This window comes from Cavia porcellus, unplaced genomic scaffold (assembly GCF_034190915.1).
Source record: "Cavia porcellus strain 051 isolate PalLab524CR breed Dunkin Hartley unplaced genomic scaffold, mCavPor4.1 scaffold_19, whole genome shotgun sequence".
NCBI classification, from domain to species: Eukaryota; Metazoa; Chordata; class Mammalia; order Rodentia; family Caviidae; genus Cavia; species Cavia porcellus.
In genome coordinates, this window is record NW_026947502.1 from 7,280,288 (window position 1) to 7,307,582 (window position 27,295).

Consider the following 27,295-nt stretch of genomic DNA (forward strand, 5'->3'; position numbering starts at 1 on the left):
CTGACATGCAAAGTTAAAGGAGGAAAGGCTTATTTTACTCACAGTTTGTGGAGGTTTCAGTCTAAAATCAGCTGGATCCAAGGCAGAGTAGAATGGTAAGGGGCAATAATTCAAGGCTGCAGAAGACAGCAAAAGAAACAAGAGCAAAAAGGAGCGGGTGAGAACACCTTTTTTCTCCCTTGTACTGTAAGCAGGCCCTCGGGTGGGTGTAGCACTCTCACCATCTCCATGCCCTCTTCTTACACAGGCTGAGGATGTTTACAAAGCGAGAACCCTGGTCTCCTGATGAATCACTTCCTTAAGCTTCCAAACTTCTCAAGCTGACACAATGAATCAACCATTATAACATCCTAGGTGTAAACAGCTGCCCTACCACATGTCCGTTACACCCCAGGATACAGAAACACTGTCTCACTTAGTTAAGCTTCTAAATTTCTCTAATAATATCTTCTTTTGAAGTCCTGTAATGTTTCCAATGTTTGGGTTTTATTGGTCTTGTTCTGTACTGTTTTGTTCAATTTTATTATACCTAATGATATAGGCAATTCTTTTTAAGGTAGCAGGAGGCATTATGGTAACCATTGTTGATTACCTTGTGTTCTGTTTTTACATCATGTATTATGTCCATCATTTGTTTTGACTACTGCTTTGTTTTGTCATATTTGGTTTTACTCTCTTCCAAAAAAAAAAAAAGTAGTAAGAACTATGGGAGTAGTAAAACCCAAAATATGTAAATGTTGTTGTAAAAAAGAGAGGAAAAAAAAGTGCTCTAAAGGATACAACTGCAAGTGTGTTTAGGTGTATTAAGATAGATGACCATATTACTAAGTTTTTGTTGGATCATTGAACACAACTGTTTGCAGTCTCACTGTTTGAATGACCACTTTGTATGCTTTAATCCTGTAACTTGAACAACTATTTCTAAGATGACAATATGTAATCTATTAACTAGTGATTTCTTACTTTTTTTTTTTTTTTGAAATTCTGTATTACTTGTACCCTTATACTGTTTTGGTTTTTTTTCCTTTAAATAAAAAAAATAAATTTCTCTAAGTGACACAATGCATTGACTATTACAACTGGTAAACCCTGGGAGTGGATGAGATCAGGGGAATGAGAATGAGAGAGGACTGAAGACTTTTTGACTTACAAAGTTAGTTGTGTTATCAAGCTTTTTGTTGATGTGACAAAATTACCTGATAATAACACCTTAAAAGAGGAAAGGTTTATTTTGATTCATAGTTTCAGAGGCCATAGTAACTGGCTCCATTGCTTTCAGGCCTGTGGTGAGGCAGAAACAGCACAGTGGAAGGAAGTGGGGAGGAGGGGGAGCTGTTCACCTGTCAACTAGGAGGCAGAAAGCCAAAAGGGAGAGAGTTGAGGACCAGATGTGGTCCCCTGGGTCACACCCTATTACCCACCTCCATCAATGAGACTTCACATCTTATGACCCAGTCACCTTCTAAGACGCCCATATCCGAACATGAGACTAAGGGGGGACATTTTAGCCCTAAACCATACATGACCAGATAGTGATATTGAGGAGAGAGTGTGGTTCAGTCAGTGATTCTGGCTTAGACATGTTAAATCTGAGAAGCTCATTACTTCTCCATGCATCTGTGGTGTAGATTATCAAACAGTCACGTCTGGATTGCAAGGGAATAGTCAGAACTGGAAATACAGATTAAGGTGATCTGGAACGTCAGACAATGCTTGAAGTCTTGGCACTGGAGGGGGTCACATGGGGAGTGAGACGTGGGGAAATAGGAAGAGGTGTGAGGATGTACACGCTGCAGCAGTGAGAAACTACAAAAAGAAGATGATTCGGCAGACTATGAAAGAGCAGCGGGTGAATCAGGAAGAGAATTTGGTGTCTGAGAAGCCAAGAGAAAACAGTGTTTCACGTCTTTACCAATCACATTAATTGTTACTGCTCTCAGGTTGGCAGAGGGCCTTAGGGGTACAGGTTGAGCAGAAGGTTAGGGAAAGGAGTTTGGGCCCTCCTACCTCAGATATCCTTCCCTCTTTCATTCTTTGTGGGCCTCTTAGTAGCCAAGCCTGTTAAGAATAAAACACTTCTGTGTTTATCCCCATTAAGGAAAGAGTTCACCCTGTCTGAAGAAAGTCCTGTACTGTGTGAATACAAATGCAGGAAGGCAAAGCAGAATGTAATGTGTCACTGAAGAACTTCAGATGAAAGACCTTGAGGAATTTTGTGATATCTTTTTGACAGGGAAGTTAGAGAAGGCTTCAAAGAGGAGGTGGTATGTTGTACCCATGCCCATGTGTGTGTTCACACATGCACACGTCCGTCACACACATAAACATACACATCTATACTCATCACACAAAACTGGACCTTGACCCTAAGGAAAAAAAATATATTGAACAGGCTAAGGCACAGATAAGGCACAGAGGAAGCAGCCTGAGTTGGATGATCCTGATTAATGCAGTTTGGTTGGTTCACAAATTGTTTGGCTGATGGATTCTGTGATCCACCTATGCCCAGAACTCACCAAGAGACAGTCAGTGCTCTGGTTCTTTGTCACAGAGGGAACTCAACAGAGCCAGAGACTCACAAGCTTAACTTTGGATTTCTAAACACCTCCACCACCATTGCTCCCTCTCCAATTTTTGATCCAAATTTCTTACAATCCTGGAAACTGCCCTTTCTCCCAAAAGGAGAGGTAGCAACAGAAATTGTACTGAAGCTCCAAATCCCCAATGGCCCAGCTTAATCAAATGGACATATTTCATTAAACAAAAGCCTCTGCCATCTGCTAGGCTGCAATTAGGAATGCACGAGGAACATATTTCTCAATTATGTTGGAGGAGATTTCTAGGCTCAGAGGCCCTGGAAAACAGCCTTTCTTCAAGCCGTGCTCGACGGGGAGACCTGCCTCCAGCTCACCGTAGCCCTCTTGTTCTTTCATGACTTTTCCCTGAGTCCCACCACCAGTGCTGTATTACTCTATTCCCTCTTGGGCTGAAATAAATCTGGTCTAGCTTCCAAAACAAATATAGTACAAGCTGGTACAAAGTCATTGCATTTAGTGTGACATCTAACATTTCCTAAAATGTTTGTTATGGGCAGGGTCTGTGCTGAGTATCTTATGTGGGTTATTTTTATCTAAACCTTAACAGTTCTCTATGATATAGGACTCTCCTCACCTGTAGTCCAAGGAACTCAGGTTAGTATGTTCAGTAACTCAGCCAAGGTCCCACAGACTGTGAAGAATGGAGTTGGGATCTTGACTCCAGAGTACGCGCTCTTTCCCAGCATACATGAGACATAATATGAAACAATGCTGCATAGAGTGTGACATGCACGTGGCCCCGGTTCCAGGGAGCTCACTGTCTTACGAGGACAATACAAGTCAGGACAGGCGGAGACACAGGAGGTGTGAGTGCAGTAGGGGGGTGCAGCGTGTTAGTCCTCGGCTCCTCAGTCAGGGACCTGTCAAAACATAGCTGTGGGATACTGTCAGCTTGGTATCTGTCCTAGAAATGCAGACTGCAGGGAAGCCTAATGCATCTGGTTACTCGCTATTTCTTCAACACTCAAACCTGTTTGCTATTTAACCAGTTCACTGTGCGAACACTCAGCCCTGACTCACTCCTGTCAGAGCTGCCGATGCTATTGGAGAAAACTACCTAGCATTGCGGTTTTCCAGTTCTACAAATTCAAGGGTGCCCATCTATCCATCGGTCCCATTCTGCCCAATGGACCTTCTACCTGTCCTTAGTTCCTAATTGCTCAGAAAATACTCAAGTATTTTTGCCAGTTTTAACCACCATCTCTTAGCCTCCCATCTCAGTGCACTGTCTTTGCTGTTGGAAGTTTGCCGTCCGCTGGGCGGGGGGAATAGAGGCGACTCCTCTGGTTCCCTGTGCTTCTTCACTTCTACCTTCAACCTCCAGCTCATTTTGTCCCACTTCAGTAAAATATAAAATGAACTATACATGTTGCTTTAGCACATTTTATAAGGCAGACACTACTGAATGCATACAGGCATTAATTCATTCTGTTCTCATAGCTATCTTATGCGAGGGGAGTGACGTATTTTCATTAATATTATTTTAAATTATGTACACATTTAAGAATAGTTAAATTAAGATAATATATGCATTACCTTTTTCGGGGAGTGAAAACTTAAATCTTGCTCCTTGTGTCTAACTGAGATTTTATTTCTTTTTATCGTTATTTTCCCAATCTGATCCCTGCATTTGCCAGTCCTAATAACTGCCTTTTTATTCTCTGTGCCTATGAATTTGACTTTTTTAGATTCTACACAGGAGATCACATGACGTTTGTGGTTTTGTACCTGCTTATTTCACTTAACATAAGGTGTAGGAGGTTTATTCATGTCGCAAGTGACAATATTTCCTTCCCAGAAGTTGATAGTATTCCACTGTGATATTCTCACACTTAACCTCCACTGCTCTCTGCACTTGTACTTAGAGCTACTCATTTTATGATGGTTTCCTATCTCCATAAATAATGCTACTATTATAAGGTATAGTAAAATTGAGTTGAAATATGGTAGTGTTGGGTTATATAAGAAAGACTGAAATCTGTTCTCAGTCTTACACTTGTCCTTACTGGGTCCCTCAGGAAGATTTATGCAAAGCAATTTGTACAGTCTGATTATTAGCTATAGTTTTGGATCCCACACTAGTGTAGAACCAAAAATGAATCAAACTGGGCTTACAGAAGATACTTTCCTTTTGGGCTGGGGCTATACCTCTGTGGCACAGCACCTGCTGGCAGGCATGAGGTCATGCCACAGAAGCCATTTTTCTTTACACATAGCTGAATGTGAGTGGTTGAGTGAAACAAGCTGGGTTGAAAGACCTGTGCTTTTGTTTTTCAATCCAATGTCCAAATCTCAGTTTCTTCCCTGTTAGGAGAAGTCACAAAAAGCATCACAAACTTGTGTTGATGCAGGCTTAAAGGTTTGTAGTCATCACCTTAGACAGAGAAAGAGTAGAGGGAATACTTCCTTTCTGTGGGTGCTTAGGAGAAGGAAGCTCTGCCTCATTCAGGTCCTATGTATGAGAGATGGAGAGGAGAGAGCTGACCTGAAAGAGTCACACGTACCTTATCCTGTGAGAGCTCCACTCTGTGGCCCCAGGGAGCCAAACATGATCCAAAGTTTAACAGTCCACGTCAGGATTCCTCTCCTTTTAGGGGGTGGAACGTCCTTTACTGGACTTCCACCCTGGTAGCAGTAGAAGTAATCCTTTTAAAAGTTCTTTTTAAAATGAATTGTGTGAGTTGATTTTGTCTTCTAACTTTCCTCTGAAGCCTCAGTTTATTTATTGTAACAAACCACCAGTGCATGTGAACATGTAGTGGGGTAGAGGAGGAGACACAAAGTCTGAGATGTGTGTAGTCAGGGCCTAGGGCTGTGGTCTTGGTGTCGGTAGGCAGGTCGTGGTGGTGGTGATGGTGGGCCTCAGGGCAGCGAATAGCTAACTTCTGGTCAGTTTGCATAGAAAACTGAGACTTGTCTGATTTTTACTGTCTTTTACTTCCCAGCAATATGTACAGTAACAGTACACTTACTATTATGTCTTGTATCTACATGTTACTCCAAAGCCTCATGCAGCTGTAGGTGGGGAGTTTCGAAAGTGTCTGGTTAAGACGTGTGAATGTGGATTAAGACTATGATGCTGGGATTAAAGGAGTGGACAATGGATGCTCCATCCTGGGTGTGGCTGAAATCACCCAATGGGGTTTTATCCTGGATGGGATCAAAGGGAAAGGAAGGCTCACTTGCTGCCAGCACTGCTTGCTGCCTTCTGCCTGCCCTGCCACACCATGGACTGTTTCTCCTCTGCAGTGCCCCTCTGCCATGTCACCCTGCCTTGGAGCTAGCTGACTAAGGACTGAAACTTCTGTCCACTGTGAGCTGAAATAAACTTTTCTTGCTTTAACTTTGTGTGTCAGGTGTTTTATCTCAGCAATGAGAAACTAAGTAACTAAGACATCTTCCCCATAAGATTGTTTTGAGGATTATGTGAAACAATGAGTTTAAAACATATTTATCAGTTTCCCATGGATAGCAAAACCAAGTACCTCTAAGTGGATACTTTAAAGTAAGATACATTTATTGGTTATAATTCTGGGTCATGCTCTTTTTCCTTCCTTTTCTCTCTCTCTCCCTCCTTCTTCCCCTCCCATTCTCTCCTTTCCTCTTCTCTTGGGCTTTTGCACTGAACTATACCCCCAGACCTTTTTGTTTTTAATTTTAAGACAAATTCTCACAGAACTGCTAAAATGCCCAGGTTGGTCTTGAACTTGTGTTCTTTCTACTTCAGCCTCCCAGAGTGCTGAGATTACAGGCAGGCACTACCATGTCAGTTTTAATAAGAGAGAATCTTTGGTGCCTCTTCTAGTTTGTGGCATCCCCAGCAATCCTTGCATTCCTTGACTTGTAGATCTATCACTTTGGTCACATGGCTCTCTTCTCCCTGTGTGCCTTCACTGTCTCTTTCCTTTGTGTGCATCCCTGTCTGTATACCCAAGTTTCTCTCTTTGAAGGGTACCAGTCATATTGGATTAATGCCCACACTATGTCATTTTGACTCAATTATCTTTATGAAGGCTCTCGTCATTTCTGATTTTTAGAGTATGTGCTGTTAAAGTGTTCACCCTGTTTCTGATTCAGGCCACGTTCTGAGACCCTGTGGGCTAGGATTTCACTGTATCCTTTTTGGTGGACACAATGCAACCCATAACTAGGTACTTCACCTTATCTTAGGTGCAGAGTAAATGCTCAGTGGATTCCTTTTGCTTGTGAAGCATCCTCTCCGACCCAGGCAGGGCTCTGTGCTCAGGTGACCCACTTGACAGCTTCCGCTGATAAACGCTCACACTGCTCCATTACGCATTCAGCTGTGGTGGCAGGCGGCCTCTGTGTTCTCAGGAACATCATCAATATTGTGACACTCCGACATGTGTCAGCCACGAGGTTCTCCAGGGCTCCTTCTCTGGGATGACTTCTGAAACTGAACATTATCCTCACATCCCAGGCAGCCTGCATGATGGCCTTCCTGGTGCTGGGGTAAGATGATCAGGGAGAGAGAACTGTTAGCATCCCTGTCCTATTCCTTCCTGTTCAAGAGGAGGGAAACTGAGTCCTAACCCCCTGGTAGGCTCCCCTAGAAAGTGTGAGGCAGAGTCAAGACTGGAGCCCTGTTTTCCAGTTTCTGTGCTGTTTCAAACACAGCTGTATCCAAGGGTTGACTTCATTATTTTCCCTGCTGTACTCAAAAAATTTTTCTTTGAATTTCTGTATCTGTTCAATGGAAAAGTCATTCCAGGCCAGTGCCGTCTGACAGAAAGACAACACAGCTTCATAAGAAATTTAAAAAACTCCAGTGGCTATGTTTATAAAGTAAAGACAAATGGATTAAATTAATTTCAGTAATTCGTTTAATCCAGAATATCCAAAATGGTTACTTCCACATATAGTAACATGCACATGTTAATGAGGCTTATTGCATTTTTTCTAGTGAACTGTTGTGAATTTCATAGCACATCTTAATTCTAACCGGCCTCAGTTCGAGTCCTCGGTAACTTCCTGTGTCTGGGAGTTGCAGTGTAGGACAGCATAGCTGTGGGCCAACAGCTTCTGGTACTACTGGTCTGTCCTTGGGGAAATGGTAGTGTCCTTTCATCATTTCCAGCTTCTGAGCATGACTGGCTTTAAAGTTCGCTCTGGAAACTTTTGATCAGAATATCCTTGGTCAAGTGATGGTGACACACAGATAAAAACTGTTTTTTGAAAGTCCCTGTTTGGACAAATTAAATGGTTAGGAGACCATAGCAGATTCTCACGACAAACACAGATATGTGGTTACATACACAAATATGTATTGTGGTCCGTCATCTGTCACCTAAGATTGTTTCTAAGACTCATCTTCTGTAATTGGCATTAAAATCAATAAGAGGGAAAATGTCTTTGTGGTTTGGAGGGCTGAGAAATGAAAGCAGAAACATAAGGACTCATCCATTGGCTGACGGGTTCTGGGACTGGGGAGCATTGGGTGTTCCTGCATGGAGTGGGTGCGTGTCAGAGGCCTTCTAGGCCAAGACATTGCATGGGGCACTGTGTTTTATCCCGGCTTTAGGAAAGACAGTGAAGGAATATTGAGACTTGCCCATTTTGGATTCTGTCCACACTTAGGCCACCTCCACTGCCTGTGGATTTCTCCGTGGGGAGTGCACCGAGGGCAGCTCAGGCTTGGCTTCTGGACATTTTTCCAAATGAGGCTGGTGACCCCCTGGGAGGGTGCAGCTATGGTTAAGCCCAGATAGCTTGTGGCCTATCCAGTCTTGTACACTCTGTGCCCCACCTCTCCTCTCATCTTGGTTCACATCTTCACTCTGTTCCATAAATTTCTGCTTTCTGTTTCCAAAAACTTTTTCATCTCTCCTGATAAACTCTCTTAGTTCCTGAACTTACAGCTTCTAGCCCAGTTACATTCTGATAGCTATCTATGTGATGATCTGATTGCTGTCTGCCTCTTCTAGTAGACTATGTGCTCCAAGAGGACAGGCATTGGGGTGTTCAAAAGCATTTGCCTGGTTAAAGGAAAGCTTTCAACTTCAAGGTAATGCAGTGCCTATTGCTGCAATAGGCACTCAGTAAATACTGGCTAAATAAATGCAAGGGTCTTTTGTACATTTGGAGTGGTTTATTTTGGGGTAGTTATTTCACACACAGGAAAAGGGACAAGTCATACCAGTTTTGTCCCTTTTTTAGTGCTTGACCTCATCCTGAGCTCTGTGACATATGACATTAACTCGACATTCTGTACAATTCTGTGTGCTTTCTTCTGAGCATAACTTACAGGAAAACTGTCTGGTGACACTGCCATTAGCATTGCACTGGGGATCATGAGACGCATTCTGATCATGCTCCTGGTACTCATTTGCTATGTGACAGGATAGCCAGTTTTAACTCAACAGATTGGTCAGTCTCTGGTCATATTCCAGTTGACTGTTTGGGCCTGAGGTAAGCCTTTCAAAATCAGCTAAGTTGAGGAGCTGGACCCATGATCTTGGGAGAACTCTTACAGGCTGTGGGTGCCAGGGAAATCTTGTCAGAAGCTGTATTGCTTGTGACTCTGGGTTCTGAGAAATAATAAATTTGTCAGAAGAGTAAAGGTTACCTCTTTTCTGTCCAAGGTCGCCAGTGAGTCACTGGCTCTGCCTAGAATAGAAATTGGCTCAGGAAGAACAGTTCTGACTGTTTTGGAACATCACCCAGATATTTGTTAGATGATGGATATTTTTTGTCTTTATTAATAGGTATGCATTGTGGATACTGAGGGAAGAGGCCAGACTATTAGAGAAGGAGAGTTCAGGCAAGCTGAGGTCCTGCCTGCAGGCACATTTGCTTGAGTCCATTCTGCCTTGGGTTCAGGGATGTGTGCTAGAGTGGAGGGACCCTGAAGGTTTCCAGGAACTTGGGTGTTGGTTCTATGCCAGCCCACGATGCCAGAATGTGTCCCTACCTCCATCTTTTTCTCTGCAGAGCGGAGGTGCACTTGGGCCACACTGACTAGATGATAGAAGGCTTCAATGAGCATTGATTTAAAAGGTATGTGATAACCACGAGTCCCTCTACATACAGAGTAGTTCCTGTGACTGCTTTTGTTTCCTATGATGTTGAGGACAAGGGTATTATATGGGTTACATGTCCAGTGAAAGGGGAAGCATCTCTGCTGAGTCATTCGCTGTGAAGGAAATCATTCATTCTCAGAGTCATTGACTTGGAGACTCAGGGGTCCTATCCACGAAGTGGACCATGTAAGTCTCATTCTTCAGACTTGCTGAATTTCTGTAAGGATGGAGTAAGTAAAGCGAGGGAAAACACTGTGAAATGTGTGGAGCTTTATTTGCCTTGCTTTGTAGTCCTTTGTCTTTCTTCTTTCTTCCTTTTTCTTCTCCCCTCTCCACTGGGGAGGATGGTTTAGGGGATTCTAGGCGATGGTTTAGGAACAACTTAGCTGTAAAGGATACACATAAGACACTTGACCCATGCCACACTTTCAAAGGAGATAGAAATGGAGGCACATGGATACTTATCCAGTGTTTGATAATAACATGAAACAATTACTGTGTGCAAAGCACTGTTGTGAGCACTTACACTGACTCATTTAATCTTTTTGTCAATCCAGTAGTAGCTAAAGACGCTATTATCTTCTCCTGATCTGAAGAAGAAACTGAAGCTCAGAAAAGCTAATTAACTTGCTGCAAGTTGCTGAGTTAGTATGAATCTGGGTGGTTTGGCCCCACAGCCAGTTCTCCTAACTGAAAAGCATAATATGTGTGGTATATAGTACAACAAAACAAGAAGGGGAAAGTCATAGCCTAGGGAGATCAGGGGAAGCTTTGTAGATGAAATTGTAAATCAACTTTTCCAGAGTTCTGCACCAGGGATCAAGGAGTCTTCTAGGTGGTAAGAATCGGCGAGGCATTCTGGGCAGATGGTTTTGTGTGCTGGACTTTTAATCATGCAAGATACAAAAGCTAAATGTTCTTGGAGGCTTTCACTCAGATTTTGAAGGAAGGAAGACCATGTGGGAGGCAATGTGTCTCTGACTATTTGAAAATAACCCACTGTTTCCTTTCTTTTCATCTCCTAACACTGTTCTGTGGACACATGGGTTCTGTGTCTATTACTCTTGATGCTTGGTACCCAGAATAGGGTGCAGTACACTTGGATGGGGAGACTGAAAGGAAACAGGGGGATAGTACATAGTCAGGAAAAGACCCAGCAGTGAAAACATAATGATGAAGGTGGCACAGGAGCTGACAAGTAGGATGCAGAGGCAGGGAGGAGGCACACAGAGTTAGATTAATGGAACCCGTTTTCTGTGGTTCAGTTTTAAGGAAAAATCAGAGTAGGTTATTTATTTCAAAGAAAAATTTAGATGATAATAAAATAAATATGCATGTATTTTAATGCAAACTAGGCCTGAGATTGGGTACAGCACATCCAGTGAACTGAAGATAGCTGAGCCATTTTTTAGCAGCCCTAAGAATCTTCACATATTTGACATTTCGGTAGGCTTTTAGTGATTTCGTTTTCAGTGAGGGAAAGCCGTGTGCTAGGTTCCACACTACACTGGGTAGTACATTGGTTTCTCTTCAGGTTGTGTAAACCTTTTGCCTTTTACTACAAGTAGGGAACAGAGAAGATAACAAAGCAGGATGTGTCCCGTTCCCGTCCAGAGATTCTGCTCTCTACAATGTGGTGGCTCCAGTGACTTGAAGCTGAATGTCATGACAGATTTTTTCTGTTTAACTTAAATGTCACCATATAATTCCCTACTCATTTTTATTGAACTGACACTGGGAAATCAATTTTTATGCAAAAGAGCTAGTATTTTTACCCTCGTAAGATATCCATGGAGGCCTGGCTCTGGGGTTGGGTGGATCTGGTTTGAACTCAGCCTGGCCATATAAGTCAGTTCCCTCATCTGTTAAATGAGGCTGATTTGACCTCTGCTTTGGGTTCTAGGAGGCAGAGTGAGAGGATGTATGATGTCATAGCTCTGCCTGTGATAGAAATGGTGCCCCATTATCACAGTTTTATCCAGTGCTATCTTAATTTTGGCACCAAAAATCTTACATTTCAAGAAACTCTTTATTAGTGAGTAATCTGCATAGTGGGCTGTCATGGACCACCAAAATGTTCAATATGTTGGGGTTATTAATAGCAATAGCCTAGTATCTCTTGTAGGTAAGATAGGATGAAACCTGAGGGTTTCTTGTTTTATTACCTCTCGTGAATGGCTGGCGTTCTCATACATATTAGGGGTATGTCACTATCCCTTCTGACACTAATGTGGTTCTGACATCTTTATATTTCAGGTTCATTGGACACAAATCATGTATCTTCTTGTATTGGAATCCACAGCTTTTGATTTCAGTGGCCAGTAGTGTTGGATGTCTTCAGCCCTTACTTTGGTTCCAAATGAACTCTTTGTGGATTTATTTTTCTTATCTGTAAAATAAGGACCATTTGGTCTTTTCTGCTGGCCTCTAGGACATTTGTGAAAATCAAGCAAAACAGTAGGAGTGAATCTATAGATAGGTAGAAAAGAATCTTATTAAGACTAAGACTATTTTCTTTCTCGTTAGCCTTGAACTCAAGGTAGGAACAGAGTTTTTATATTCACAGGGCCCCACACAGGTTCTGGTCCTTTGCACTGTGTGCTCATTTGGAAAGTGAAATGGAAAAGGACTGAGTCAACAGATGAGTCAGTGTCCTCTGGTGTCCCTTGCATGTGGTGAAGAGGAGCCAATAGGATGTGCTCCCTGAGGACAGCTGGTGCCCTGCTCCTGCAGGTTCCATGTCTCAACAAACAGCAGTGTGCTTCTCCATGATCTGCCTTGTGGTGTGGGCAGAGGTCAGTTCTGCAAAGCTGGATTAACGGCCCATGAACATTTTATTTCTCTGCTGGCTAAGCACAGTAAATATCGATGATAATGTAATGTTCTTTCTCATTGCGAGGAAAGTGAGGGGCAGCGGAGGGGGGGGATTGACCTTTCAGCTCCGAAAGAAAAGAATGTTGGTAAGACAGTGCCCAGTCTCACACACACACGCACACGCACACGCACACACACGCACGCACGCACACACACACGCACGCACGCACACATGCACGCACGCACGCACACACACAGAGAGAGAGAGAGAGAGAGAGAGAGAGAGAGTGAGTTAACACTTCTGCAATGATCTCATGGTAGATAAAATCTATTTAATCTTTTCTATTAAGGATACTTAGAAACATCTAATTGAAAGCCCAGCACCTGCTGCAGGAAACCTTGGATATGTATGTGTATTTTATTTTGCCATAGGATGACATGTATCTTTTAGGGGTATTTGTGGTAATCCTAATGGAAGTACTGTTGGGCATCTAATTTTGAATTTAGTTTGTACACGTATCTTGCTTGGCTCAAAGGTGCTTAAAGTGCTTTAAAATTATTTGCCAAGAACCAAAATCAGATTTCTACATAAAAATTACAATGTCTGGCTTCTCTTGAAATGCAGATGTCTGGTGTCCTTGGACGCACACAGCTGCTGTCAGCTGGGTTCGAGCTGTGCTGCCTCTTTCAGGAATGTCAGTGTCTCTTCAGTTATCTGTGGGCCTCCATCTCCTTGCTGCTTTAGGCCTTTGAGTCATGTCTTTGTCGAGGGGGTGGTAGGGCCGTTAAGATCAACATACTTCTTTTGGGTTCTAGAAAGAGAATGCTTGGTCTTCACAAGGTCAAGTGTTCTTAAAAACTGTTTTCAAAGCAAATCTCTTGTGAGTCCCACACAAAACACATGGATCAGAAGCTGCTGTATTTTAAAGGGACACACAGGCAGAATGGGCCCCACAGCCCTGATGGCTAATTGGCCCGCCCCAGCTTTGTTTCCATGGCTACCCGTGTACCTCTGAGGAGGCTCCAGGACTCACAGGGAAAATCGGAGAGCTGCATCCATCACAATGCCTTTGGATGCATGGGGGAGAAACCTAATGGAAGCGAAGTCCATTGATGGGTTTCTATAACTTTGGGTCCTCAGACAGGGCTGGATCTAGGAGCTCAGTGATGTTGTCAGGGATCTTTATTGTTCTGTGCTTTGCTCTGAGTTGGTTTCATTTCCAGAGAGCTTCTTCTTGTAGGGGAACACATGGCCACTAGCAAGGTTCCAGGCTTGCCTAGTTACTATGGTTAGTAATCCTGTTTGGAATAAAACCTTCAATTTCTTGATGGTTCCAGCAGAACCTGAGGTGTGACTTCATTAGACCAGTGTTTGGGAGTCCCAGAATCAGTCACCATGGCAATGAACAAGGAAGCTTCTTAGTGGCCTGGCCCCACTGTGTGTGCCAGGACTCACAAACTCTACCCAAGAGGGTCAGTGTCTCATGAACCTAGTGACTGGGGACTGGCCTAGGAATGGTTCCCCAGGGGAGCAATGGAGAGAAGATGGTGTGAACCCTGGACTGGCTTAGACAGCAAGGTCTGCTCTGCATTAATTTTGCCTAAGTTTTCTCTTTATATGTGAAAATTTAGAGATCAAAAAAGGGGAGGAATGTGCCCAACCTAAGGCCACAAACCTAGAGCATGGTATGGCTGAAGATGCATGTCAGTGACTTCTGTCCCAGTCTTGGTGCTGCTTCCCCTTTAGCACAGTCTTCTCTTTTTATCTGTTTCTCCCTGATCCTTTTTGATATATTGTGGGGTAACAGTAATCATATTTGACAATAAATCAATCTCAGAGCCATTGGATTTTAGTGGTAAAAGGTGCCTAAGTGAACTTATTCAAATGAGAAAGCAGGCCAAGGGAGACTGACTCATACAAGGTCAAGTGACAAGTCACATAAGACTATTGGTGTGGTCTTCTGTCTCATATCTCATTTGACAGTAAGAATAATCCTATCACACTGAGCTTGGGTGGTGTTTATTTCAACATTTCCTCTTCCATGAGATCATTTTATCCCTGCAACAATCCTGTAAAGTAGGAGAGAATAAAAATTATGCACTTATACATATAGATAAGGACACAAGTTCATAGAGGAGGAGTTACTTGCCTGAAGTCCTATAGTGATTCTGAGTGGCAGGACTCATTCTACCATTTATCTGTCTGGCTCTGGGATGTTTTCCGTGTATTACATTTGAATTAAATAGTGAATTTTATACTCAAGGAACTTCTGTGTAACAATAAGCTAAGGCAACTTGATAGATTGATTTTGATCAATTTTTTGCAAATATTATAATATCTCAATTCATGAATGCTTCTGTTTGCAAACAAATCAGTTTGCAAACAAAAGTGTTCAGCAAACTTTTGCTTCCATTTGCCAGCTTCACAACAGGGAACAAACATGACCATGGCCATCTTCCTCAAAATCATAGAACAAATTAAGTTTGTAAAACCACTGTATTACTGTTATAAGTTGCATGTTATGTTTGTCTCACAACAAAGGCAAATAAATTCAGGGATTTAAATCATGGGGATAAAGTTTAAATAATAGAATTTGAGGGAAATAATATAAACAGGCAAGATAAAGTTAAGTTTAGAGAATTTTAGATTCAGAATGGATTATGGAGCAAAAGAAAAGTTATTTAATAAGCAAGGAAACCGAGGTTCAAAATTTTGCTGTAATTTGCCTCGGGTCCTATTCCTGGTTGGTAATGTAGACCATGTGTATCTCCCAGCTGGATGTAGTGGGCACACCTGTAATCCCAGGGCTCTGGAAGGCTGGGGCAGGAGGAGCAGAAGTTTGAAAATAACCTAGGCATTGTAGTGACATAGTAAGACCCTGTCTTTAAATAAAAAGAAAGAGAAAGAAAGAAATGTGGAAAGAAGGGAGAGGGGAGGAAGAAAGGAAGGAAGGAAAGAAGGAAGGAAGGAAGGAAGGAAGGAAGGAAGGAAGGAAGGAAGGAAGGACAGGTGGCGGGTATAGCTCAGAGCAAAAGTCTTGAGTTCAGTCCCCAGTCCTAAGGACTTTTGACTTGCTTGTTGAAGGGGAAGTGTGGATATATGACCCTGGGCGGCCTTCAGCAGGGTTCTGTGGTACGTCTGAGAGTGGAAGGAACATCAGGTACTTGAGGACAAGATGGGAGTTTTGGTGTCACTCAGACTTGGAAGGAAGTAAGACTGACTCAAGCTCTGACATAATGATTTCTAAAAAATTTCCTTCAATTATGATGGAAAAGTCTGTTGGATCCTAATCTGACCTTAATAATTCTTGAGCCTTTACTTGCTTGTTTCCCTTTTTAGGTAGAGTATCTAGAACATATGCTCAAAGCCCTTGATAGGCTAACATTTAATAACATCACTTTGTTTTATGGGATATGTTTTCTACATTATGAAGCACGATATACATTTTAAACTTATGAAATGATTAGTGTTTTTAAAAATCAAATTGAATTTTATTCAAAATTTATTTAAATATAAGTGGATTGATTTATAAAAATCTCTTATGGGCATAATAGCGTAGGTCATGGTGGCATGCTGGAATGAATTAACTTGAGGAATTACAGTCAAAGGGGCTACATCCACTGGCATTGTGTGGGACTTGTTGGAAGTGCCCCTCTTTGACCTCAGAGAAACCCAGATCTGACTTCCATTCCCACAGCAAACTTAGGAGTGCCACCTTGGGTAGGTGCTCCCATTTCCGAATCTCTAACAGCTAAAGTTTACAAAAGCAGCATTACTTCCTTTACAAAGCTGTTGTGAATAGTAGTGTCTTAGTTACTTTATGCTCATCACTGAGACAAAATACCTGATGCCCAAGTTGGGAAAGGAAAGGTTTATTTCTTACAGTTTTTGGATGTTTCAGTCCCTACTCAGTTGGCTCCCAGGCAGGTGGGCATGGCTGGACCGCCTTTCATGGTGGCTGCAAACCGCAAGCTCCAACCGGCAAAGAGCAAGACACACCTTCTTCCTGCCATTACATCACATCCTGGCTCCACCCCTATGTGGGTGGAGCACTGACACCATCAATCCAAGCACTAGACAATGAACCAATCACAAATACACAATGCAAACTCATGAGGCCTGGGGGCCACAGACATAAACCATGACAAGTAGGAAATGTAAATGACGAGTACCAAGCTCAGTGCCTGATGTATAGTGGGCACAAAGGTGGTGGTAACTCTAACGAGAGGTGAACGTGGAAAGGAAATCATGAGTACCTGTAAGCACCAAATGAAGCCTCGATTTTAGAACACTATTTCTTTCTTTGTTTTCCTCCTTCATGGTCCAGATAGGATTGCAGTTGGTGAAGTATATCCTTGCCCCAGAAGGTCTGTTTGTCACTTTTGAAAGAGTTAAACCATACTCCTGGAGGCTACTTTATTACTAGAAGAATCCCTGTGCCTATGCTTGATGGAAAGGCAGCCTTCAGGGCATCCTGGGAGGTGGACTGATTTGTTATTCCTGTGAAGGAGGCCTTGGTGTCTGGATTGGTAAAGAACAAACAAAAATATTCCTTAAAAAGTAGGCCAGTATTTGGTGAGGTTTGAAATATAATACTATGGTTCAGCCCTAAGAAAATATTAACATTAAAGCTTTTGAATGCTGAACTGTAGGTTGCTTATTTGATTTCTTAAGTACTGCATTAAAATATTTATCTTGATCTTTGAGTTTTTTAAATCTCTCTTATATTTTTTCATACTTTACCCTAGTTCTAGTCCTGTTCTACAGTGACCAAATCTCCTCAACCCCCAAGTCAAAGAGAGAATGTAATTGTACAGCAAGTCTGCTTCGGATGCCTAAAAGAAAATATCCGAGAAAGAATTTCTGCTTAATATGAGTTGGATGACAATGAGAAAATTTGCTTGAGGAAATGATAATTTCCTTGCCATAGTGAAGTTACACCCTAGAACAGTAACTTAGAGGCTAAGAAGTAGGGCTTTGTGTTACACATGGCGTAGACTTCCTTTAAAATACTGACCTTACACTGATGGAGTCCATTCTTCCTCTGGCCCAGTCCAGCATTCATTCAGTGAGCACTATTTGAGTGTCAGCGTATGCTATGGATGGAATGTGACCACCAGTGTAAAGAGAGTGGATGGCTGTTCTCAGGAGGTCACATTTGTCCCTTATGAGTACGGCAGGAGCAGTACCAATAAGTTCAGTGAAGCAATACAAACTGAATGCTTACTGTGTACAAGGCAATTTTGCTAGGTTCTCCATATGCATTACTAGACAAGTAAAATGTACATATCATGACATCTCCAAATATTACATTAAAATGTGTTGTTTTGATATTTGGCCCATGTAGATATCACCCTATTCAAGATATAGGTATAGACCATGTGTAGCATTCCAGAAAGTTCCTGTGTGCCCCCTGCCAGCCAAGCCATATTCCATAGATACAACTTCTGTGTTTTTTTCTTGCACTATGTATTAATCTTGTGTCTTAAAATATAACTGTGTAAAATCATACAGTGTACTGGAATGTGAGTCTACTTTGTAACACACTTCTACAGCTTATACATGTGGGTTTTATGGTGTTGTGATTTAGATTGGGAATGTCCCCTGAAAACCTCATGTGATCAGAAGTGGGCTTTTGGAAAATGATTTGATCATGAGGGTAATATATTCATCAGTGGATTAATCCATCGATGAGTTCATAGCTGAATATGCTGTGAGGAGTGGGTGCTGGTTGGAAGAGAGGGGTCATTGGGGTATCCTGGTGTCATGGTTTATGTCTGTGGCCCCCAGGCCTCAGGAGTTTGAATTGTGCATTTGTTATTCATTGTCTAGTGCTTGGATTGATGGTGTCAGTGCTCCACTCACATAGGGTGATGTAATGGCAGGAAGAAGGTGCGCCTTGCTCTTTGCTGGTTCCTGTTTGCTGTTTGCAGCCGCCATGAACTGCGGCCCAGCCATGCCCGCCTGCCTTGGAGCCAACTTGAGTGTGAACTGAAACCTCCAAAAACTGTAAGAAATAAACCTTTCCATTCCCAACTTTGGGCTTCAGGTATTTTGTCTCAGCGATGAGTAAAAAGTAACTAAGACACCTGGAATATTCTTGTCCCTGGATTCTCTCTTCTCTCTATTTTCCTTCCTTCACCCTCTCCTTCCTTCACAGCTTTCCTTCACTCCATCCTTTTACTGTGTTGTTTGTACCTGGAAGACAGACAGCTGTGCATGGACTAAGCCCTCTGAAACCATGAGCCAAAATAAACTTCTGCTTCTTTATGTTTGAGGAGTAGGAAACTTTTTCCTAGAACAGAGAAAGTGGCTAATTCTTAAACTGACACTGGAACTGGGCCTGTTGGCATGACTATATTGGGTTATGTGGTTCAAAAGTCTTTGAAACCATGGTTTGTAGGAGAACCTTCTAACGGTTTGGAGATGCTGGCTAGAGAAGATCTAGAATGTTATAAGCAAACTTAAAGTGCAATTCTAGACAGAGCTCAGAAGACCAGAATGCTGATATCAGTGCAGAAAGTAGAGGCCATTCAGGTGGTTTCAGATAGGAATCAGGGCTAGATTGGAAACTGGACTGGAGGCTGTGTATAGAACATTCTGACAAAGAACTTATCTACATTTTGCTCATGTCATATGTCTTTGTGTAAGGCTGAATTTAAAGGTGGCAGACTAACTAACCTGGCGGAAAAAATTTCAAGGCTGTTCAAAATTCAGGTAATAACATGAGTATTGCCGGCTGCTTTTAGTTAGACATGCAGCAGAAGTCAGGTGCCATAAGCAGGGACCAGACATGTAAAACCTTTACAGGTTGGTGAGAAAAGAAGAACCTGTAAATTTGGGACTAAGGAGAGGGTGATTGCTGAGTAGATTAGCACCATTTTTAAGAAATCTTAGTATGAGGACAACAGAAAAGATGTCTAAAGGGCTTCTCAAGCATTGGCTGGATCCTACAGTCACTAGCTCATGGGTATAAAGAGGCAAACTCCTTTCAAAAACTTTGTTTTGAAAGGAGAGCCCCAGGGTACCCTGCCTATTTTTTAGGGCAGCCCAGAAAAATAAATACTAAATTTTATCATCCAGAAACCCAGAGGCTGTTGCACTGATGATTCACTGGCCTTGGTTAATGCTCAAGCTGCTAGCAGACCTTGGCATCATTGAGGTTATGCTGGTTTTACAGACATGAAAAAATGTAACAGTTGTTAGATTGTGGAGGAGACTACAAAAATTTCAGTACAAGGCCTGAAATGTAGCCCTGAAGGAGCAATGCGTAAATCTGTGATTGTGAAGGCCGAATTACAGTGACAACCCTGGGAAGTAGAGGATGCCAGGAACATGGAGTATCTGCGGCAGGACTGAGCGGAGGTAGCCCAACAGCGCAGCGATACAAACAGCAACTCGCAAGGCCATAGCGATGGAGCTGAGCAAGACCTATGGAACTCGAATCTGACCACAACCTGCCTTGGTGCTGAACACTGATCTTCAGCATTTAATGTTTGCCCTGCTGATTTCTAGTTTTGCTTGGATTTGATACCTTTTTGCCTCCTAATTTCTTCCCTTCAAAATATGGATATTTACCTTGTGCCGTTGTATGTTGAAGTCTTTTAACTTTCTTTTGGATTTTTTAGGGCCTTATAATTAAGAATTTGTCTTGAGTCTTTTGGTTTTTGAAGGTAGAGTTTTTGGTTTTTTTTCCCTCGCACTTTGCTTTTATCCTGAGCTTTATGCAGTGTCTTTACACTGAACTACATCCTTGGCCAGTATTTAGTTTTTATTTTGATACAGAGACTTGCTAAGTTGCTAAATTGCCTAGGCTGGGGTAAAATTTGTGATCCTCTGCAAAAGTAATGGGATTACAGTGGTGTGCTGATGTGCTTGGTTTGACCTTGGACTCGAGTGATGCTGAAACTGTTGAGAACTCCGCATCTCTTCAGACAGACTAAATGCATTTTGCATAATTAGGTGGACAGGAACCTTGTGAGGGCCAGGGGAAGAATGTTATAGTTTATGGTTAGAGTGTCCCCAAAGGTTTATGCGTTCGGAGGTGGGGCTTTTGAAGGTGGTTTCATCATGGGGGTGATAGGCTCATCTATTGATATCCCACTGATGAGATCAGAGGTAAATGTGCTGTTAGGAGTTTGGGCTGTTCAGAAGTGGTGGATCACTGGAGACTTGGCCTAGAAGGGTGTGTTACTGTCCTGGACTAATTTGTTTTCTCTCTGCTTTGAGGCTTCTGTGGTTTGAGTAGCTCTCCCCCAGGAGGCCCTCTGTTATGTCACGCCATTTCTGTCTTGAGCTACAGAACCATGGACTGAGTCCTCAGAAACTGTGAGCCAAATAAATTGCCCCTTTAGATTGTAGATGTTGGATATTTTGCCGTAGTAGTGACAGTGACTAATACAGGTAGGTTGTTCATTATTTAGTACCTTTTAATCTGAGCCATAGACTATGATATGAATACGTTGCTACTTGTGTATTCATTCATTTGTTGATAAATGCTTTCTGTTTTGGGGATTTAGAAATTAATTTGCTGTAGACATTTTTCATGCAAGTCTTTTGCCTTGATGGAAGTTTTCATTTCCGTTGAATCGTGAGTTAGGCCAATTTTTAACTTTATAAGTATGAAATAGTTTTCTGATCGAGTGAACTGTTGGTGTACTTCCTTGCTGATATTTGGTGGTGTTGGTATTTTCAATTTTAGCCCTATAAGTGAGTCTGTGGTGATATGTTTATATATATCCTTCTTCCTAAAATAATTGCTTTCAGTTTACGTATAGTAAAGTTTTGTTTCCTTGTGTACAGTTGTAAAAGTTTTAACTAAGTACAGATTTTTGTAAACATCTCATACTAACACCATCAGGATACAGAATCATGCTGTTACCTTGTGATGCTAATTCTTCCTCCCACTCACATTCTGGTCACCACTTAGAGTTTTACCTTTTCCACAATGCCATGTAGATGGAATCACATGATATTTAAGACTAGCACAATACCTTCGAGATTCACCAATGCTTTTGCATTATCAAGAGTTTATCTTATTATGCATAAGACTTCTACAAGCCTTTGTACAGAGGTTTTTTATGTTTACATCAATTTGGATTTCTCTCAAGTAAGTATCTACCAGTGAGATTTCTGGGTTTGTACAATGCCTTAGTTTAGTTTGCTATAGCAAAGTACAATAGATAGGTGGTTTAAAATAAAAGGAAATTTATTGCTCACTGTTCTAGAGACTGAGAGCCTTCAAGCTGTGTGCTGGGATGGTCAGGTTTTGATGAGGTCCTGTTTCCAGTTTGCAAATGTTTAATTTCTTATTGTGTCACCACAAGGTAGGAAAGAGAAACAAGAACTCCCTGGACACCTAATCCCATTCTCAGATTGTGATCTAATCACTTGTACAGCCCCCCCCCCCCAAGTACCATTGCATTCTGGGGAGGATTTCATACATGGATTTCAGGTATACACAGACATTCAGACCATTGCATGTGGCAATGGTAGGTGTATACCTGAACCATATATTTTTCTTTATAAAACACAGCTGACCTGTTTGGTAATGTGGTTCAATTTTTATATTCTTACTAGCACTCTATTAAGAGTTGTACCTCCTGTATGAAGTCTTAATCCCCTGATGTGCCTTTATTTGAAACAGGAATTTTTGCAAATATACATAAGATGGGGACTTACTAAACTGGAGTGAGCCCTAAATCCAATGATGTGTCCTCCTAAAAAGAGAAAGATTGGAGATATACAACTTAAGAGAAGATAGTCATGTGAAGGTGGAGGTAAAGAGAGGAGTGATGCAGCTACAAGCCAAGGGATGCTGCAGAGAGCCATCAGTGACCAGAAATAGACTTGTGGATTCCAGACTGTGAGAGAACATATTTCTGTGTTTTAAATAACCAGGTTTACCCTAAAACTTTCCCAGTACCCAATTCCTTTTCTGTTTTTTTTTTTTTTTTCCTTTTGGTAGACAGAAGGTATCATTCTTAATACTTCCATAGTAGGGGCTGGGGATTTAGCTCAGTGGCATAAGCACCTGCCTTGCAAGCAGGCGGTCATGAGTTTAATCCCTGATACCAATTAAAAAAATATTTCCATAGTAGAGTCTTGATTGAATTTTAGTTTGCATTTTTCTAATGAGGCTGGTACCAAACATATTTGCATGTATTTCATCATTCATGAATCTTCTTGGTGGAATTTCTGTTCAGGTATACATTTTGCAAAAAATTTTTAAACAGTATGTAGTTTTTTTAGAGTTGCAGTTTTGTTTATATAGTCTGGATGAAAGCATTCTGTCAGATACAACTTTACAAATTTTGCCTCCATAGTTTATGTTTTCAGTCTCATAACAGTGTCTTTTATAGAGAACTTTTAAGTTTTAATGATCCAGTTTATCAATTTTTTTGTTATGTGAATCATGATCTTTGTGTTGTGTTTGAGAACAAACAGCTTGTCTCACAGAGTTTCTCTTCTAGGATTGTTTTAAGCTTGTTTGTGATTCAGCAATTGCATTTCAATGAACTTGGAAGATAAATGTCTACCGATGTACCACTTCTGGGCTTGTTTCTGTGGACACAAGATTTCACTCAGTGTTACTCCCTTTTCCTTGAGAAAAACTTGCATTGCTACTTGTTTGTACAGATTGGCTGGAAATTAATTCCCTCGACTTGTATTTATTGAAATACTGTTTTTATATTACTTTAATTCTGAGAGATATTTGTGCTGCACAGAGAGCTATAAATGTACAATTTTGCTTCCTTGGAATGATGATGGTGCCATCCTGTTAGCTTCTCGGACGTCTTGTTCTCTCTGATGAGGAATCTGCCGTCCCAGCTATTTTTATTTTCCTTGATGCTGTTAGGGCTGGAACCCAAGGCCACAGGCCTGCCAGGCAAGCTCTGGGGGGGGGGGGGAACTGCACCCCGCCAGCATCACAGTTTTGCCATCCTTTGTTTACTCTGGGCTCATTGACCCAGCTTCTTTTAAGGCATTTTCCCCTTTATCATCTTCTTAGTGGTTTGGTGCTTACACAGTTTAGTTTACATTTAGCCTGCTTGGGGTTGGCTGTGATTTTTTTATATTTCTGATTTGATCTTTTTTTTTTTCTTTCAAGATTTGGGGATTTTTCAGCGATTGTTTTTTCCAGTATATTTTATCTAATTTCTCTCTCAGCTCCTGGGAGGGTTCTTATTACAAAGATGGTAGGGTGACTGTTGTTTTCCCACAGGTCACTGAGCTCTGTTCCTATTTTTTCCTAGTACTTTTCTTGTCATCCTTCAGATCAGATCATTTCTATTTACCTCCTTTCAAGTTCACTAATAGTTTTTGTCTGTGTTTTCCATCCTACTTTTAATCTCATTCATTCAATGTTACTATAACATTGCGTGTGTCAGTGCTAGACATGCCACTTGTGCTTTTGTAGTTTAAATTTCTCTTTTGATAATTTAATCTCTCTTTATTCATTATGGGAGTTTTATTTTCAACTGTGAGTTTTTGGGCACATTTATAGAAGATAAGGTGAAGTTCTTGTTTGCTAATCACAACTGGGGCATTCTGGTGTCTTATTTCTTTTTTCTTGCCTTTTCCCCTTGATTTTGGGTCACATTTTTCTGTTTTTATTGCTAGTAATACCGAATATTATGGATAATATAATACAGATGCTCTCTATACTTTATAATATTCCTCTGTCAGAATTTGTTCTAATAGGCAGTTATATTATGAGAGATTTTCTGTGAAGGATTGGTTCTATGCATTTTTAGAGTTATGTATAATATTTCTCTTTAGTTTTTAATTCTGGAAATAATCTTTTAGTCTTGATAAAATTGTGTTTACCCTATATTGTTATCCTTTTGGAACATTAATGAATCACCCAAGACTTTGTCAAGCTTTTCTACCATGGTCAGATCAAACCCCTATTACTGCCTTTGCTGAGACAGTAACAGGAATTTCAGTTTAGGCTCTTAGCCTCTTGGTGTTGATTTCTGTGGGGGTTCATCAAGTTTCCCACTCACATGCCATATTCAGGATTTGAGGAGTCTACTCAGATATTAGATTTGAGGACAGTGTATGCTATAATCATCATACTAAAATTTCCCCTGTGATCATAAGCCTTTTTCATTCTTTTATTTATGAAGACTTCTCCATATATTTCCTCTTCCTTGAAATTTCTTTATCAATTTTCAGCTGTTCTGGTGGCACTGGAATGCTCTGACATCTTTAGCCCTACAGCTAGAGTTTGCTCTTGAGTTCTCTCCAGTTTTTACCACGTGGACCAAAGAGAACCTGCAGGAAAATAGCAAAACAAGCACATATTGTGCCCCATTCAGTTCCTGTCTTTCCTCGATAGAACACATTTTAGTTTTTGGAGTGCTTGCTTTCGATCACTTTCAGTGCCTAGTGCCTTATAAATAACATGTTTCTTAAAATATTTCATCCATGGCTTACAATTATCATCTGCAGATGAGTTAGCCCAATTCAAGCTACTCTGTTATTACTGGATTACAATTTATTTCTACTCAGTGAGTTATTGTATTCCTCCTCATAACAAACTTATAATTACCAGTTAGAGTTACCACTGATTTCTTGATACATGAAACAAAGCTAAGACAGATCATTTTACGATACTTTCTCAAAGTTGCCCAATTTGCTAGTACAGAGCCTGCCTTCAACCCTGTAATTTTAGCTACAAATGTGCTTTGTAATTGAGAATTAGAGTAATGTAGGGTGGAGCACTGAAAAGTCATGTGATCTCAGAGGAAAACTTTCAAAATAAATAGTGGTGATGCTGGTACATTATTTTGATCATAACTGAGTAATGCTACTGAATTATGCATAGAAAGATGACTAAAATGATAAATTATATGTTATGCATGAGTGTGCATACATACAGACATATATAATCAGAATAAAAACATTTTAAAATAGATGAGAGATACTGGAATTGAATAAAAACTGCACAATTGAGTAAGTGAGGAATTTGGATTCCTGTTTACAAAAGATGAAACAACTAGTGGCAAAGATAGCCACATAACATACTGAGAACTCAGGCAGACAACAGGAAAACCAGGACTCAGGTTCTATGTTTTGGGCTTACACAGTGAGTCTTGTTTTCTAGAAGGCTGGTGTTATCAATAAAGCAATAAAGCAGAGACTTCCTGAGCTACTCTCCTTTGTGAAGCTCTGTCCTAGGCACTACTGGGAAAAGCCAGTAGAAATCTAAAGCACAGTTCTACATCTCAAGAATCGTGCAGTTTTGTTTGGAATAACAATCTGATTGCAAAACAATGACTTTTGGGAAATTCAAGATTACAAATTTAAGAGCCGAATAGGTAATTTAAAACTAGGAAGTTCTGCAGTAGGTGACTCAGCAGAGGCTACTGACACCCAGAAAGCCTCTGATCTGAGTGGGGTTTGCTTGGCCTCACAGGCCATGGGAAAGCTGGCCAGTGTCACAGCGCTGCACTGTTGATAAATCTTCATGAATGCAGAGTCTTCAGGGGCCCTTGATACCAGCAAGAGGCTAAAGGATTTGTCAGAGCTCCCCCATGAAAGCTGTTCTAACTGGATTAACTACTAACATGGATTGAGGCTTTGAGTGGGATTAACTTCCGTTGTAGTGAATTAGTTCCTCTTTTTTTATTATTATCCTTTTCTTTCATTGCCTTGTATCTTGTCTCTTCAGCAGAGCCAGGTGGAATACAGGGACAATAGTCAGGTTTACTTTCTTGGAGTTAAAGAATCTGGGAAAAAAATCCATTAAGTGACCTTTACACTGGTTGATACATCCTCAGAGATTTAATTTGATGGTAAAGAAGCTTTAATTCACAAATTAACCCCTCATCTCCTGTGTCTATTCCCCAACTGTGTAGGCTGGGTTACTCTGACTGTTTTAGAATACCTGGAAATTTGAGGGGTGACTAGAGGCCGATCGTCTGGTAGACTTGTAATGGAGGCTGTAGAACTGGCCTTAGTGAGATTAGCTCAGGGTGATGTCAGGGATGAGATGTCTTTCTGAGGAATCTCTCACGTTCTTGCTGGTACATTACCATCGCCCTCACTGATGGGGAAAGATGAGCAAAAGCTCCCTCTTGTTCTCTCTTTTCTTCTCCTTTATTCTTGTTCTTACTTCTTCCACATTAATTGAGAATTATTAAAAGAGTAAAATGAAGTTCTAGGTATGCAAAAAGTAATAAAACACTTGTAGATGGTCCCTAATAATTTTTTTCTCAGACAGATCTGAGTATGTAAGCATATTTTCTTGTTCTTGGGAGCTCTGCTTGGAATTTAGTTCTGACATAAAATGGCTTCATCTTGCTCTTTAATCCCTCACCTATCCCAAAGAAATCTTCTAATCCAAGGACATTCACAGCACCTCTTACACCCACTGTGAGTATGCTGCTGATGTGCTGATCTCTCTATATGAATTCCATTTTCTCTGCCCTGTGTCTTCAAATTCCCCTCTCCTCCTGGCCAGCTTTTCAAGCATTGCGATAGATCCTGTATGATCTGTTTTCTGCCTCTGCCTTTTTCTCAATAATTAGTGTGCAAACAGCAGACTTGATCACCCACTTGTGGGCAATACCGCTAAACTAGGGTGTTTCTGAGTGTGTTTGTCTCTGTTTCAGTATCATTGAGAAGCTTTATTGGCTTTTCTCCACATCACCACACATTGACTGATTGTTTTCATAGCTCCTCAGGTCTTATTCGATACTTTATTCCAGTATTGCCTGAAATGTTTTAAGAAGCTCTTCCTATAATTCCTTTAAGATTTTAGTCGGCATGCGTACTTTCAGTTCTGACTCAGTCTCTGGCTGGGATTAAGGCTTGGTCTACACCTGTGTTTATGA

The 27,295-nt window shown here is 41.2% G+C and overlaps 1 long non-coding RNA gene across 2 annotated transcripts in view; it reads left to right on the forward strand.

The window, feature by feature from the left end:
• Positions 1–9,364: 9,364 nt before the first annotated feature.
• The window catches only part of LOC106026421 (uncharacterized), a 93,950-nt gene continuing 76,019 nt past the window's right edge, over positions 9,365–27,295 (forward strand). For both annotated transcript variants that reach the window (XR_010041059.1, XR_010041058.1), the window contains exon 1: positions 9,365–9,614. This is a non-coding gene — a long non-coding RNA (uncharacterized LOC106026421). The remainder of the gene's footprint in view (positions 9,615–27,295) is intronic.